Here is a 15329-nt window from a genome sequence, read left to right on the forward strand (position 1 = left end):
ATTCATAGAACTATTCTGCATGACAGATATTTGCCTTTCTTTTTTGTTATGTTTTGTAATTAATCTGCACAGAGCATGGTATCTGTAGACATTCTCCAGTCTGAAGATGATGACATGAACATACAAAACCACTGTCAGATTTCTCAGAGACGGATGTGACAATGATGATGACAATGGTGGTGAATCACCTGGACCCACCCCTACTCATGATATCCTGCCAGCACCCCAGAGGAGATATTGATACAACAAGGACAGAGATGATTTTTACAAGGAAATCCAGGGCGTCATGACTGAGTGTTCCAAACACAGATGACAGACATGTTGGGGACCTTCTCTGAGGATATGACATGGGCTATGCAGGATTCATTCAGGGTGACAGCTCAGGGGATCATTTGGAAGTTTGATCTCCATCAGCCTGGTCCCCCTGGTCAGTAATTATTGTCTGCGTGCTCCTCTTGTGTTATGCTGCCAACATGGTGATTGGCATTTCATTGATTGGACTGTGTATGGACTCATGTGCATGCATACCATGTATCTGTCATGTTCATTTGTTATTGTCATGTGATATTTACTTCGGTTTCAATGTGTGCATGACACACATTGACACATAACACTTTCCACATGGTAGCCAGTAAACATGTGTTACTAGGGCAAGTGACAGATAATATATGTTGTACATACTCCATTACTAACATTGCAATATGCCTTGGATTTCTGTTTTGCCATATCAGGTATGTGCAACATACAGACATGTCATTCCACATGGTTTTGGATAACAGTTGTCATGATGTCGCACTGTCATGGTGTGGTGTTGTGTCATGGTTTGGCAATACAGATGCCATGTGGGATCATATGCAGGTATATCCTTTCTATGTACAGTCTTCCTTTGCAGACTGCATTAAACAGCAATTTAACATTAATATGTACACAATGTTACAGATAACACATTCTTTCACAGTACATTACACAGTATCTGTTGTGTGTAGCATTTCCACACCCATGATGTAGTGACATCGGTGTACTCCTTTCAGAAATAGTTGCACACTTTAAATGACTGCACGTGTGTGTGTTCATAGTCAGATATATACTGACTCATAAAGGTACCATTCAGTGATTTACTGCTGATGTTCTGTGACATTATATGAGTATGTGCTTTTAATTTTTTAGCTTGCTTACCTATGCATGTCAATGTGACATGATTGCACATTACTGTGTATGTGGTTTTATACATGTCTAGTTCTGTGGACATCAGCAATCCATCTGGCCATTTCACATACATTTTCCATTAGTTAAATGTATGTCTGTGTAGCTTCTACAGCACCATGTGTACTTTACACATGCATTTGCATGGTGTCATCTTACTGTGTCCTGCTTTACCCTGATGTGAGCCAACTTCCTCCCTTCATATTTACTTATTATTTTTTGCAGTTATGTTTGCCTTTGTTAAATGTACTGTCCACTACTATTTATTAATTTGACACAGTGAACATGTGCAAAATGTATGCCAATTGTACAATGCAGGATATGTGCACACAAGTTGCTGGATAATGCTTGCAATAAGTCATTCTTCTCATTATACTTGTGTGTTGCTCAGTGTAGTTTTTTTCCTGTCCATGTGCACAACCTGCTATATTCATTATGCTGTATTGTTGCATTTTTGAACATATTATTACATGCCATTGGTATATGTATGTGTGTTGACATTGATTTCATGTATATTCCATTTATGCCACTGGCAGACATACATCCACAACTACACCTGTATATTGCTTTTGACATGGCATATATGTATAAAGTACATACATTCCATTACACATTTGGGTTGTGTACACCTACTTGAGTTTGTAACAGCATTTGTTGCTCTTCTGCAGTACTTCTGTTTGGCACTGTGCTTGGTTGTTTGCCTTTCACATGCACAGTCATAGATTTGCTTCTGTCCCCTGAAATTAGCTACCATTGTTAGACCTGCATTTGCTCACATATGGTGTTCCTTGACTTACACATGTAATGCTGATTGACTAAGTGGATATGTGTATATTTATTCAATGTGTACCATGATCCTAATTGATTACCCTAGAATGCACATCTACCTTTGTTCATACACATCCAGGTATGACTGTCACATAGTTTGTGACATGTTGTAACATGATAGTGCATAGGTAGATATGTTTTTTTCTACATTTCACCATGGCTGGTATGTATTTCCACCTTGTTCATCAACGTTCCATTGCCTGTGTTGTGCAGTGTGCTATTTGTGTAACATACCTGTTCTTACTGTTTTTTTCCAACCTTTGTCTTTCTTGAGTTGTGCTATGTGTTCTATGGGTATACCTGCTGTGATGACCTCTACCTCCTGATGTCCTTCAAGAATGCAACTGCAGTCATAACATATGGGTTGTCCTGCCTCAGGCAGCCCTCGGTCGGCCGGATTCCAAAGTCTGGGTCCGACGTCAGCTGATGTCGCATTTCTCTCCGACGTCAGAGTGGCAGGAGTACATAAGCATCAGCCGACGCCATCTTCTTCAGTCTTTCTTGCCGCGCGGTGCCCGAAGCAGAAGCAGTTCGCAAGTGCCGGTCGGTCAGCTCCTGTATTCTTTGATCCGAAGTCATCAAAAAAGCTAAGTACCCCATTGGGGACCTTTTCTTGCCTCAGCCGATGTCAGAAATTACTGAAAAAGTTAATAATTGTTTGTCTTGTGGTAAACAAATACCTCATAAGGATTTCCATTCTTACTGCCTTCCTTGCCTTGACCCAGACCACGACGTCTTGGCCTGTGCCGCCTGTGCTCGCTTCAATAAGCGCACTCTCAGGCACTGGGCAGAGTTCGCTGAAGACTTTTTCGGCGAAAAATTCGATACACGATGCCGTCAGAATTACTGACATCGCATACTCCTAAAAAACGAAAAGACCGGGACCGACATCCTCGGCCCGCATCTTCCGCCGACACCACGCCAAAACCTACCGTGAGTGCCCCGGTTCCCTCTGAGGCGGTTATCTCACCTCTCCGAACCGAAGACACCGCATTACCGTTACCTCCGATACCGGAGACCACACCGACGCCAGTTATTGATTTTCCTCCGGATACTGAAACCGAGGAAATGCCAGAAACCATTGCTGTGGATAAGGTCACTCCAGCATGTGGAGCTGCTAGGCCTCCCATGTCCATGTCTATCAAGGCCTACACACATGCTAAGGCAGCCAGCAAGACCAAGCACCTTACTGCTAAAGCCTTACCTCAGCCTACTCCTGAAACACAAATCATGACTATGGCAGCAGACTTAATCTCCATGATCAGAGGTTCCCAGGCCCATCCTGAGAGAGGATCCCAGCCTCCTCCTGATAAGAGGCCCAGGGTTGTGCCCACTGATCCTCTTCCTTCAGATGAAGATTCTGAGGCCTCTGGCCACTCCGATAGCCAGGAAGAGCATTTCCAGACCTACGAGGACTCAGATGCAGAGGACTCCATCCCCTCGGCATCCCCTCCTGAGGATATTTCTTTTGGGGAAGTTCTGCATTCCATGAGGGAACATTTTAAGTGGCAAGGCCAGGAATATTCTGATTCCAGAAAGCGCCTTCGAACCTTCCTTAAAAAGCCCCAACACAGGCCCTTAGCTATACCTCCTGTGCTTGATGTTTTGGATGATTTATTCTCTGACTCCAGTGTTACCCCTGATACTCTCCATCCTGCTCCTGCCAAGCCGGACAGATACTATAGAGTCCCTGAAACACATTCTCATTTCTTTAGGGCCCATGCTGTTGATTTAGAAACTATTTTGCAGGGGCCGAAAGGGGTTTCAGCTACCACCTCCAAAAATCCTTTGCCTTCCAACAGGGAAGCTAGGACATTAGAGAGATGGGGGAAGAAGGTTTACACCTCCACTACTTTGTCTATGAGAGCTCTCAATTGTCTCTTTCATATGTTTCAAAATCAGGATTTCCTGTTAGATGATTTACAGAAAACTTTGGCCTCTCCTGAACCTTTAGATAGGAAGTCTTTGCAGGAGGCTGTACATAACTCTCAGCAAGTTAGCAATCACTTTCTTCAGTGTGGATATGATGCATTGGAAGCTTCATGTAGGGCAGCTATGACAGGGGCGGTCATTCGTAGACATGCATGGTTGAAAGAACAACCTCTACCAGATCATGTTAAGGCAAAACTTCTTGATGCACCCTTGGAAAAGAACAAGCTTTTTGGTGCTAATGCTAAAGATGTATTAAAGACCATTGAGAAAAAAGCCAAGTCAGTTCAGAAAGTCAAAGATTTCCTCCAGGTTCAGCCACCCAGATTCAGCAGGAATTGGCCTTCAAAAAACTGGTCCTTTCCTAATCCTGAAAAATTCCAAAGGGGTAAAAACAGGCGTGGCCGAGGAAGAGGACAATACAGAGGTTCCTACAGGGGACGACAATGGCAACCAGCAAACCAAAGAAGTGACACAGGGGCTTCTCCTGCCCCACAGGGACAATCCCAATTACTTTCCTCTACTTCCGCTAACCAAAGAGCAAACAGAAGCTCCCTTGGGTGGAAAATTATCTCTGTTCTCAGACAATTGGCACAGATTGACAAAGGACAAATGGATTTTGGACATTATAGACCAAGGCTACAGGTTCCACTTTCATACCTTACCAAGGAAACAAGGCATGCCAAACCTACCACAAAACCAGAGGGCAGAGGCTATCAAGCAAATTTCTCTGCTTGCTCAGATCAATGCAATAGAAAAAGTTCCACAACAAGAACAAGGCCAGGGGTTTTACTCAAGACTGTTCCTTGTTCCAAGAAAAGAAACTCAATGGAGACCAATACTGGATTTGTCCGCATTAAACACCTTTCTCATAGTACCAAAGTTCAAAATGCTGACCTTACAGCAACTCCTTCCCATGCTGGGCAAGGGGTCTTGGCTGATTACTCTGGACCTCAAGGAGGCATACCTGCATGTCCCTATCAGACACAGCTGCAGAAGATACCTCAGATTTCTTGCAGGGCCAGAGCATTATCAATTATCAGCATTGCCATTTGGCTTATCTACTGCACCCAGAGTATTTACAAAATGCCTGGCTTCAGTAATTGCTCATTGCAGGCTCCAGGGGATCCAAATTTACCCGTACCTGGACGACTGCCTCATACAAGCGGACGACAAACTGATTTTGACAAAAAACTTGAATTATGTCATACAATTGCTACAAGCTCTGGGATACACAATCAACTTCCAAAAGTCAAGACTTCAGCCATCCCAGCAAATAAGCTTCTTAGGAGCCAATCTAGACACAACCTCTCAAATGGCTTACCTAACAGAAGACAAGCAAAAGAAGTTAACTCATTATTTCAAAGGTTTGGCAAAACTCACCCAGATGACTGCAAGGAGATTCCTACAGGCCCTGGGTTACATGGCATCCTGCATTCTCCTGGTTCCATTAGCAAGACTACATATGAGAAAGCTTCAATGGTACCTAAAAAGTTTATGGTCTCAACACAGCAACAACCTAGAGACAACCATACCGCTTATTCCATGCCTACAAAAGGAATTTCTATGGTGGGCCTCGGTAAGCCAGGCAAACACAGGTATGTAATTCAAAAAACCTCAAATAACACAAACAATGACCACAGACGCCTCAGACCTTGGATGGGGGGCGCACATGGAGGGCAGATGTATTCAAGGACAATGGTCTCCAAAGGAAACACATCTGCATATCAACCAAAAAGAAATGCTGGCAGTAATGCATCCCATCGAGGCCTTTCGACAACAACTTCAGCAAGGCCACCTGCTAATACGGACAGACAACACCACTGTCATGTGGTACATAAACAAGCAAGGGGGCACCCATTCTTACCCCCTTTGCAGACTGACAATGAATCTTTGGGAAAAATCACTGAGCTTAAACATACAGTTGCAATCCCAGTTTGTTCCAGGCAAAGACAATGTGCTGGCAGACAGCCTAAGCAGGAATTTCATAGACCCCCATGAGTGGAGGTTACATCCAGAAATCTTCATACGACTCACCTCGACATGGGGCAGGCCAGAAGTAGACCTATTTGCCTCCCACCTCAATCATCATCTACAAAAGTTCTATTCAAGGGCATATCATCCACAAGCATGGAAAACAGATGCTCTCTCATTCAACTGGAACTTCCTAAAAATGTATGCATTCCCACCTCTGCCACTGATGACCACAGTACTACTAAAGATCAAAGCAGAAAAGCCAAAGGGGATCCTAATAGCTCCAGACTGGCCAAGACAACACTGGTACCCACTACTACGGAGCATATGCCACAAAAAAAAAAAAATGGGCCCTTCCCCAATGGCCCCATCTTTTGACTCAAAACAACTTCAAGACAGTACATCCCAACATTCAGACGCTCCAGCTAACAGCTTGGGAGATTCCATGAATAACCTCAATCTATCTCTCTCCAAGGAAGTTCAGTGGATATTAACAGAAGCCCACAGACCATCCACCAGAAAGGTTTATTCAGCAAAATGGAAGAGATTCAGCTTTTGGAATACCAGCAAGGGTCATGATGCATCATTACTAAACATCCCACTCATCCTGGAATACTTGGCGGATATGCTATAGAATGGACTCTCATATTCTTCTATAAAAATACATGCTTCAGCTATTTCAGCTAGATACAACACTGATCCACCTGTGTTCTCACATCCTTTGTTAAGGCAATTTCTTAAGGGAATCAAGAATATCAAGCCACCAAGAAAGGCCCCAGTACCAGCTTGGGACCTCAACTTTGTCCTAGAAAAACTGACTCTACCCCCTTTGAGCCAGAAGCTTCTGTGGACTTACAATTTCTCTCATGGAAGACAGCTTTCCTGTTGGCAATTACCTCAGCAAGAAGGGTTTTGGAACTACAGGCCCTAATGGCAATACCACCATTCATAACCTTTCACAGAGACAGAGTCTCCTTACGAACCAACCCTAGTTTTCTGCCAAAAGTGGTATCTAGGGTTTCTTTAAATCAAGCAATTCACCTGCCTACTTTCTTTCCCAATCCTGACAACAAAGGGGAAAGACTGTTGCATACCTTGGACATTCACAGACAACTTCCCTACTACCTGGACAGAACCAAGGCCAATAGGAAGTCTGATCAGCTTTTTGTAGCTTACGCCCCTGGAGTACAAGGAAAAGCAATTTGCAAACAGACTATCTCAAAATGGATTGGACATTGCATCAGATTTTGTTATTCCTTCCATGGAAAGAGTGTACCAGCCAATGTCAGACCACACTCTACCAGAGCTACAGCCACCTCTACAGCATTCTTAAGAGGGGTGCCTACAAAAGACATTCTAGAAGCTGCTACATGGAGCTCCATGCATACATTCTCCAAACACTACAACCTCCCTTTATATTCCAGATCCAGAGCAGGCTTTGCTTCGGCAGTCCTGCAGGGATTGATAGCTACACCATCCTTTTCTTAGAGCATTCCACCTCCCCCAGCTAAGCTATGGTATTCAACCCATATGTTATGACTGCAGTTGCATTCTTGAAGGACATAGTACAGTTTTGTACCTACCATAAATGTAGATGTCCGATAGATATGCAACTGCAGTCGGGTTTTCCTTCCCTCCTTCCCCTCTATTCCTTGGGTCCACTCCTCTCCCTGTTATCCTAGCTGGGGATATCTGTTATGGTGTATCTGTTTATTACTTATTTATTTGTCTGGAAACCTGTTTTTGTCTTCCAGATTGATTACAGCCTTCCTTGGAGGGCACCTGGCATCTGGGGCAAAAAACACTGAAGAAGATGGCGTCGGCTGATGCTTATGTACTCCTGCCGCTCTGACGTCAGAGAGAAATGCGACATCAGCCGACGTCGGACCCAGACTTTGGAATCCGGCCGACCGAGGGCTGCCTGAGGCAGGACAACCCATATGTTATGACTGCAGTTGCATATCTATCGGACATCTACATTTATGGTAGGTACAAAACTGTACTTTTCCCAATATTTACCTTTTATTCTATTCTTATAAAAAATGAGGCCTAGTCCTACCAAAAAAAAAAAAAAAAACATTGCCCATACCCCTCTGACATTCCCTCATATTTTTCTGTTTCAACATCCCTCTTGTGTGCCCCTCTTCTTCACCCATACCCCACATCTTCTTTTCTATCTCCTGCTTTCTTTGGGTGTGTGCATTACTTGTGTTTCCCACACAAGTCCCAAACCCATAGTTAGCAACTGTTAGCAATGGTGTTATGGTCATGATTGCCCTTCACCTTTAATTTTTTTATTAGAAAATTTACGGATCCATTGGAATCCGTAAGTCAAGTCGATATAGTTTAATGGTACATGTATTATGTAGAGCTCTGTAGTTGTCTCTCAGTTTACTGTAAAGAGTGCACTAAATGTATATTACAAATAGCCTTGCAGCTTTGAAGCACTTAACATGATGTGCTGTGACAGCATATAAGTATATGCTTTATAAGTTAGTGGGTTACATACAGAAATAGCTGTAGTTATCTGAGACACTTCTGTGTCTACTTTTGTAAATATATGTTATGAGTGCCATGCAGCTTACATTGGATAGTTGGCATTGTTAATGCTTTTTTGTTTATGGAGTCAGTTACATTCCGTAGTTATCCTTAACCTTACTGAACAGATTTGTTATATTCCTATACAGCTATCAGGATTCCTGAATTATAATCATCTTTGCATAAATTTGGTACTGTACAATATGATTGGATAACCATTTCTTATTAATTACAGGTTACTAGCTCATTTCTATGGTGCGCCACTGTAACTGCAATACTCCATTACATGCTGAGCTATTCTGAGTTTCTTGTCATACATTAACATATTACAATGTTATCTGCAGGTTTCAGGCTGATATTGGAGTATTGAGCTGGATTCCACAGTCTTTACAGAATCCTGTCCAATTTCTAAATTAAAATTTGAAGATCACAGTGAAACTGTTTGCAGACAAGCGCTTAGGAAAATGGGTCACTTTTTTGGAATATTGACAACTAGAGATGAATGTTAAATAACCACTGTTTTCAAATTCTTTATAAGACTGATTTTAGGGTATAACCGTGCTTGTTGTTCCTATGAACCAGATTTGCAAGCAATGTCTAATATGGAAATATTTGCTTGTGATAAATCGTTATATCACAGTAATGTAAATTTTCTGACACAATTATGTAAGACTATAAGGAAATATATGTAACAAACATAATGACAATTTTATGGTGTAATATTGCTATTAACATTCATTTAGCTAATAATCTGAATGTTTTTAAGAAATCTTTAGCTAATCTGATGGAGGTTAGAGTGTATGAGCTGCAGTTTAAGGAATCAGTGCTCTTAGCTGTCCACTAGGCCTGAACACTGTAATGTCGCTTATGAACTTATGAACTTACAACAAGGATCTCCAGCTGACTAAGTTCGATGATAATTGTATGTTATGTGTAGCTGTCAAATCAGCAAATGATACATATTCCCTTTAAATGGAACTATCATGCATTAATAACTGGTATACTGAGAAAGGACTCAAACTAAATGCTAACAAATGCAGTGTCTTCTCCTTCAGAAAACAACAAATTGTAGCATCGATAGCAACCTACTGTCCATTAAGTCTGTCAAGAAAGACTTGGGCACAAGGACAGATAGTGTCTTCTCCTTCATTTGCCATGTAGTGACTATAGTCAGGAAGTCCTTCTAAATATCACTAGTCACCGAACTCAGAAAGTCCATCAATATATCACAACTAATCAGCAAGGGCATCTCCTCAAATCCAGGGGCATTATTGTTTCCTTATACTCTGACCATGTTAGACCCATTATGAAATATAATGCATCATACTGGCATGGATCCCACTAGACATATAAAAAAAAATGAAAGATTGAAGAATTTTCTAACAAAAAGAATTTTAGGCCTCAGCCTTAGCTCTCAGGAAAGACTGGAATCACTCTCCCTGTACTCAGTGTCAAAGAGACTCTTGAGGGGTGATACCTGGGCCTTACTTTCCATGCCTTTAGGGATCTCAGTATCCATAATCTCCTTTTTCTCAGTGTGTCAAATAGTGTAGCCACCACTAGAAGAAGAAGTAGAAAATGCAATCTGTATCAGGGAATAAATAAAACTAAATGGGGAGATAAGTTCTTCTCCTAGCACCTCCCCTTGCTCCCTGGAATAGACTCCCTTTGCATATTAATAGAGTGATTCTCTGTCGGCATTCAAACATAACAAAGACAATGGGATAGGTACTCTAAAATACACTCTGGGATTTACAGGGCTTTCCCTTCTTGAAATGATTGGTAGACCCTGAAGGTGGTTATTGGCAAAGCGCACATGATCTTTATTCTATTAGCCCTGAATTTTATATGATTCTTCTATATATGTAAATTTATATGCATATGCATGCTTATCCTAACCATAACCCCATCCCTGACCTAACAATAACCCTGTACTTTGCCTCAGAAAAAACATTTCCTTGACACTACCACTACACAAGACAGGCTCAGACACAGGAATATGCACCAAAAATATATACATCTCTACTCTAACCCTAAAGCCACTAACACTCACACAGACACACTACCACCCCTTTTACCAGTCTAGTTAACTCTTGTCTATTTTCTGAAATGCCTGCATTTTTACTGTCAATATACTGAACTGTCAATATTTTAATATTGCAGTACTCACTACTGACATTTTGAACTGCCAACATTTTAAACTGAACCTCTATATTACAGTTTACATTTCTGCAGGAAGGCAACATCTACCAACACAAACCTTCTCATATCATCAGGCCTCCAGCACCCAGCCTAAAGACAATAATTGCTAGACTATTTGTCGAAAGATAGCATAACACTGAGACCATCTCATGCTTACCCATCCACCTCTGTCTTATTTTATTCTGCCGTAAAATGGCAGTAGACTAGCCATACCTTCATTATTGTTTCAGCTAAAGCAGTTTTATTTATCTGTATCTATATATATATATATATATATATATATATATATATATATATATATATAAAAAAACTAATTTTCTACTATTTCACACTTGTCAGTCCTGTGGCAGCTAGTACACACATTTTACATGTATATGTTTATCTCAATTAATTTCACCCCAAATAAAAAATAATATAAAATACAAAAATAAATATTACTGTTACAATATATACAATTTCTATTCAATTCTACCCTGATCAAACTAAGTGCTGACACATATCCTAATCTAGGACCTCAACCCTTTAATCAACCCCCATGAACTGCAAACAACCCTTACTCCCCAAACATCACTACTCTCCCGTGAAGTACCTCTGATCTCTTAATATTAAACATGAACCTAAGAAGCATCCTAAATAAAACTCATGCATTTCATCCAACTATCACCCAATACTCTTCCAAATTAGCAGTCCTAAATGAAATGTGGCTAAAACCCCACATACTGGATAGTGAAATTCTAACCCATGGTTATAAGTTCATAGGTGTGTACTAGGCTAATGGCCCTGAGGCCTTTACAAGCCCAGCCCATAGAAGTGCCCTGGCATTGTGCTGCCCGTCGTTAGTTCCCAGTGCCTCTATCAAGTAGAGCCACTGGAGTGATCCCTGGGGTGAACTTTCTATTTCCCATCCACTCATCAATATTTCTTTTGAAGAGGGCTAATGAGGTGCTCTGCTTGACATGTATGGGAAGTCTATGCCAGAGCACAGGCAGTCTCTGGGTTATGAACCTGTCCCTCCAACATGTTCTGTTGATTGTGGTAATGAGGTTGAGGTCTCTGGAGCTTGTGGTGCACAGGGATTGGGATTTCTTTAGATATAGCATTTCTAACAGAGCTGGGTCAGACATGGCTTTGTAAGTCAAGCAGAGATCGCCTCTTAGTAGATAATATTAAACAGAGAATAGCTGGAGTTTTTTGAGTCTGTCCATGTAGGACATGTGTTTAATGCCTAGGATCCTCTTTGTGAGGTACTTTTTTGGCCTCTCCAGTTGTTGCAGGTGTCTAGTGAGGTACATGCCAAATGGGACATTATACTCTATGATTGGTCTAATGAGGGAAGAGTAGAGAGAAATGATGACCTCTTTCTTCCTGGATGCAAAACCCTTGGTAATGAGATGTGGCACATAGAAGGACATTCTAACCACAGTGGCAAGGTAGTGGCCAAAGGGGAAGTTGCTGTTAACCTTTGTCCCTAGATCTCTTGTAACACCTGCAGTGTTCAGTGGGTGCCCATCGATGTGGTAATTAGTGGGAACTGAGTTTTTCCCAAAGGGGATGATGACACATTTTTTGGCATTAAGCTTAAGGCCATGGTTTCAACACCAGTCATTGGTCTCAGTGAGGCCTTTCAGTAGGATGTCTGCATCACTTGGGGAGTTAATAATGGCTCCCAGCTTGCAGTCATCTGTGAATTTGGTCAGCCAGAGTCCCTCCGTGTTGGTCTGGACTTCTGAGAAGTAGGTGCCAAATAGGAGAGGACCTAGGACCAATCCCTGTGGGACTATACTCATGACTGGTTGGCAGTCTGACTTGGAGTCCGCTACTGTGTGTTCTATATGTGAGCCAATTTGCAACCCACCTAATGATATAGTGGTTGATGCCTAGTTTGGTGAGTTTATCAATAATTCCTGAGTGAGGAATGGTATCAAAAACCTTGGCCAAATCGAGGTAGGGTGTATGATCTGCCTTATCTTCATCCACCACTCTGGTGACTGACTCAATGAAGTCAACCAGTTTGAGCAGGCACGATCTATCTTTCACAAAACCAAATTGCGTGGGATCTAGAGTTTGGAGATTCCCTATATCATTGTTAATTAGGTCCATGAAGATGTGCTCCGTAGCCTTACATATCAGACTTGTCAGGCTAATGGGGTGCTAATTTCCAGGGTCTGTAGTCACTCCTCCTTTATGGAGAGGGATGACTGCAGCAGTGCACCATTCAGTAGTGACAAAGCTTGAGGTGAGGCTGTGAGTGAACAGAGCACACAGATGTGGTGCCAGTTCACTTTGTTATTCATGTAGAACACAGCCAGGCATATTGTCGGGTCCCATGGGAGCTGTATTCTTGGCCTTAGACAATATAGCTTTAACTTGTGCTGCAGTAATGCAGGGTGCCTGGCATTCTTCCAGTATTGAGATTGGTCCTTTGGGGGGTGGTGGTAAAGTTGGCACTGAATCTGTCGGCCAGTATGTTGGCAATATCTGTTGGCTCAGTATAGAAGGTACCAATGTGCAGTAACTGAGAGCAAATCTGGGTATTGCCATGGAGATTCTTGATATAACTAAAGAAGGCTTTGTGGTTGTTTTTAGTGTCTGCAGCAATTCTGCCTTCATAGCTGGCTTTGGAGGTTTTGATGAGGGTTCGCAACTTTTTTGTTGAAGCTAATAATGGAATGTTTCCAGTCTTGGGACTTCACCTTTGTCTGCAACAGTTTCGTCCTTCTGTCGTAGAGTTTATTAATGGCAGGGGACCACCATCCGTGTACAGGACAGGACTCATAAATGAGGCAGCGGCATAGCTGCAATATATAAAAATACTGTCAAACTAGAATGACTTCAGCTCAACCCCCCAGACATCTTGAATTCTGAAATTCTAATCACCCACCTTGAACTAAACTAAGACACACACATCAATATAATAGCTATTTACATACCCCCGAGTAACAACCCAATCATTATTGAAGACCTTCTTTGTTGGTGTGCCTCAATGTTTGGTCAAGAAAAATAATAACAGGTGATTTCAGCATGGAGTGGTACACCTGTTCCTTGGAAAATTCTTCCTATTTTATTAATCTCCATGGTTTCTGTCAAATTATACAATCACCTACCAGATTTGACAAACATAGCAAAAAAAGGATCAATCCTAGACTAGACACTCATAAACAAACCCTCTTGCTGTCTCCAATCTGGCTGTCTCCCTGACAATTTAAGTGATCACCAACCCACTTACCTTCTTAGGTAACACATTTGCCATACTAAAAATATCATTTACAAACTTGTCCATAACAAAATACATTTCTCCCCTGAAGTCTTAAAATCCCTCCTGTAACAATGTGACTGGTCTCTTTTAAAATATCTGCACCTTGATTCAGCTGTTCAATATTTCAGTGACAAATACCTCAATATCCTAAACAATCTAGCTCCCGTTAGAAAGACCTGTTCTACCTCCAAGCACATACCATGGCTTACCAATGACACCAAGCAGATCCTCAAAAAGAGAAACAGAGCCTGGTCCCTATACCACAAGACCAAAAATCAAGGCTCCCTTCTTACCTACCATCAATTACACAACCTTGCCAAAAAACAAGTCAGGCACAACAAAAAGCTATACTATACAACACTGGAACAAAAATACCAAAGCAATCCACAGAAACTTTGGGGAGCCATCAAACAACTACTAAAGCATGGACAGATCACAACCTCAGCTCCAACAACAACAAATCCCGCAGACAGCATTGCCTCACAATTTAATTCATACTTTATCAACTCTATACTCTCCCTAGTAAACAACAGCAGCAAGACATCCTTAGCTATTACTAATGAATTAGACAGAACCCTAAATTCCTTTTCAGTCAAACCAAGTCAAACTAATACCATCAAAAACCATCTATCCAAACCTAAGCCCTCCTCCCTTGCAATTGACCAACTCCCCAATGAATTTACAAAGCTAGCAGCAGATGCCCTCTCCTACCCTATATTTCTCCTAATAAACCATTTCATTGCTGAGCAGTAAATCCCCAAACTCTGGAAAGTCTCTTATATCATCCCTCTTCACAAAGGTGGCTCCTTTACTGAGTCCTCAAACTACAGGTCAATTGCCCTCCTTCTCCCATCACCAAGATTCTTCAAAAATGCATACACAGACAACTCCTCAACTATCTACTAAGCAATAATCTCCTTTCTGCATCTCAACATGGCTTCAGATGTAAACACAGTGCAACTAACTAACTTTCATTCATTCCATCTTCCTCTATCCAGACAACTGTCCAGCACTCATGAGCTTAGTGCAGCCCTACTCAAATGACAGGCCACTAAGATCCTCCAGCAAACTACTGGGGGGTGTGGGGGCATAGCCCCCCACCTAGTTTGGTTATATATTGTCCAGTTTGGTTTTATATTGTTCAGTAAAACCAAACTAAATGGGAGTCTATGCGCCCCTCACACCCCCACCCCTCCAACTATATTTACGAACTCCAGGATCGCACTACAGTGGGGAAAAGGACATATACCTTTTACTTGCCTTGCAGCACTCTACACACTGCCAGTACTAATTGTCAGTGAAATGAGTTTTAGGTGAGGTAAACTTTAGGTGAAGTGAAGTAGACACACACACACACACATATATATATATATATATATATATATATATATATATATAT

This window comes from Protopterus annectens, chromosome 9.part0 (assembly GCF_019279795.1).
Source record: "Protopterus annectens isolate FY-2018-M chromosome 9.part0, PAN1.0, whole genome shotgun sequence".
Lineage (NCBI taxonomy): Eukaryota > Metazoa > Chordata > Ceratodontiformes > Protopteridae > Protopterus > Protopterus annectens.